Raw genomic sequence first — 3,263 nt, 5'->3', positions numbered from 1 at the left:
CTCCTCTTACTCCTCAAAACCTTCAAGAACACACCAAGAACACCTCAAACTCTCAAGGAAACAAGGGAAAACGATGTAGGGGGAGTTCTGGGGGTGAATGGGGACGAGTTGGGGCGGAATGAGAGTTTAAATAGGGTGCAAACCCTTGAAACTTAGGGTTTCATCCAGCAGCGGTGACTCGCCGAGTCCAGGATGTGGACTCGCCGAGTCGCCTACTTAAAACGTGTCCTGAGTCTCGTCCCTACTCGGCGAGTCGGACCCTATGACTCGCCGAGTCCAAGGCTAAATTAGGGCAATGCTCAAATAAAATTCACATACCGGAAACCAGGTGCTACATTATGAAACAATGTACTAAATGTAAACACTACCAGTTGTATTATTTCAATGCATGGTAATGAATGATGTTATGTTTCATGTATATTCACTGTGATGGTATTCAATTGAGTCACAACAGCCCTCGGACGTTTCCGCCGTCTGGTTCGGGGGTGTGACAAAAAACTACTACCAACAGTTATTAAAAAAAATTAATTTTACACAACAAAACAAATGATAGATGGGCCAAAGACAATGCAAAATCCTCAAATAAGGATTGGAATTGCAATTCAAATCTTTTTAGGACCAAAACCAAAAAAAATGGTTAAACTCAGGGATAGAAAAGTTGTGAAATTATTCTTGATTACCATATTTTTTTGGCTCACTATTACGTGTAATGAGTTGGTTTTTTACTCCAAGCAACCACAAATTGCTTTCACCACATGATAATTTATGTTATCTTTGAGGAAAATAAAGGGTATCTGTCAAATTAAAGATGTCGATACTTTGTATTTGATCCTTAAAAGTTAAACCATTCAACAATTTATTTTTTTAATAAATCATCTGTTTTGGGTGTGTTCCAATAGCCACGTATGCATATTACATTTTCGATAAATATAAGGTATACCAGTAAACACATTTTAGCATATTCAAATATTTGTATAAAATTTAAAGCGTTAGGAATAAATAAATATCATCAGAAAAATTCAAACATAGACCAAATTTCATAAAAAGTGAATTGAATGTCCATTTATTCATGTATGTGAATATAATTTCACTCATACATTCTATCAAACACCTTGTATGCATTTTCAAAATCATCAACTCTTGTATCCTTCTTATCATTTTCTTATTACAAGGTACACAACATTTAATCAAATGAAATTTCAATGGCAATTTGAAGCAACTTCATATGATGAGATGTAATTCAATCATTTGTGCAAGGTGTAACTCAATGAATAGACAATTACATGTTTCTTTTTATAAAGAATGAAAGTAGAATTTAAGAAGGAAAATAAAGATTAACCACCTGCCAACATGGAAGATTATAAAGTTTTGAAGATTGAACACCCACCAACATGTATCTGGGATGAAATCGACCAAAGAGGAAAGACACATAGACACATAATATAGATTTTACAATTCACAAAAGAAAAAGAAGATACACAAAGAAAGTAAAAAAAAATAATTAAATAAAAATAAAAAAATAAACTCACCGGTTGTGCTATCTATTGAGGCGTAAACAAAGAACATACGAAGAAGAGCAGTCAAAGAAGCCCAAACTTATGGTTAAAACCTTCCAAAGAAGCAACCGTTATAGTTGGAGACGAAATTTGTAAAATAACAATAAATGTGTATTTGTAATTCCAATTATAAAAGGAGATTGAGGAATTGAATATTAGAAAAGTTTAAAATAGGTAAAAAATAAATCATGCATACAATTATGGATGGAATAAATGCACTATACAAAAATAGATTTCGAATAAACTCTTTCCTTATAGCACTCAATTAAAAATGGAAATGATTGAAACTATTAGAAAACGGAAATGATTGTTGATTTAAATCCCAAAAAATCAAGGTCAATTTCAATCTCAAAAAATCAGGGATTATGACTGTAAGTTAAGAATGTAAGTTACAAAAACGATGCATGCTTATTTTTATAAAGAATGAAAGTAGAATTTAAAAAGGAAAATAAAGATTAAGCACCTGCCAACATCGAAGATTTTAAAGTTTTGAAGATTAAACACCCACCAAAATGTATCTAGGATGAAATCGACTAAATAGGAAAGACACATAAACACATAATACAGATTTTATAGTTCACAAAACAAAAAGAAGATATGCAAAGAAAGTAAAAAAAAAATAATAAAAATAAAAAAATAAAAAAAAATAAACTCACCGGTTGTGCTATCTATTGAGAGGTAAATGATGAACAGACAAAAAAGAGTACTAAAAGAAGCTCAATCTTATGGTTAAAACGCTTACAAAGAAGCAAACATTATAGGTAGAGACGAAATTTGTCAAATAACGATAGATGTGTAGTTGTAATTCTATATATAAAAATAGATTGAGAAATTGAATTTTAGAAAGGTTTAAATTAGGTAAAAAAAAAAAAAAAATCATACAATTGTGGATGGAATAAATGCACTATACAAAAATAGATTTGGAATAAACTCTTTCCTTGTAGCACATCAATTAAAAAATGGAAAGAATTCAGAGTATTTGAAAACGGAAATGATTGTAGATTTCAATCCCAAAAAATCAGAGATTATGACTGTAAGTTAAGAATGAAAGTTACAAGAACGATGTTTGACCAAAAGTTTAGTCAAGATAACATCATCAATTTGATCTAATGGTGGAAAATATAGGATTGAAAAACAATCAAAGACCCTAATTACTTTATTGATGAATTAAGTGTTCTCTTTTAATAATATTTAGAAAGACGGTACGTTTTGTAATTTATACGGTTGCATATCTAATACTTGCTTAGGGCCGACCATGGATTCCCTCCATGGTTACCAACAAGTTATACTTCGTAGCCATTTTCTTGGATGCTACATTGAGAAAAGGTGGAACGTGTACAGAACTAAGCTCTTGATCCTATTACCGTGATGCATCTTAATTAAATGATTTTATGCCCTTTATACAACCACCATACGCAAAACGTACAAGAAATTATGGTTTTGAGAAATTACGTAAACCACCCTTTTTAAGTATATGTATTTATGTATTTGTTCATAACTATTTTACTATAAAAACCATAGAATGCATGTCATGACATAATTCGATTTAGGTATTAAATTAAAAGTAAAATACAATAATAGTAATAAATAAAGTGTAAAAATGTTCAAAATTAAACAAAAAAAAAATAATAAATGTCTAAGCCCGGGTTCGAACCGGGGACCTCTAGTGTGTGAGACTAGCGTGATAACCGACTACACCACCCAGAC

At 31.2% G+C, this 3,263-nt stretch overlaps 1 non-coding gene across 1 annotated transcript; it reads right to left on the bottom strand.

Annotated features, from left to right (window-relative positions):
* Positions 1-3,189: 3,189 nt before the first annotated feature.
* Positions 3,190-3,263, bottom strand: TRNAV-CAC (transfer RNA valine (anticodon CAC)). Its single transcript has one exon. It is a non-coding gene; the product is annotated as a tRNA-Val (tRNA).

The sequence above is a fragment of the Lactuca serriola genome, chromosome 8, assembly GCF_051521515.1.
Source record: "Lactuca serriola cultivar US96UC23 chromosome 8, Lser_US96UC23_V15, whole genome shotgun sequence".
Classification (NCBI taxonomy): domain Eukaryota; kingdom Viridiplantae; phylum Streptophyta; class Magnoliopsida; order Asterales; family Asteraceae; genus Lactuca; species Lactuca serriola.
Note: the sequence above shows the minus strand (reverse complement) of the source record. Positions and strands in the feature narration are given on the sequence as shown.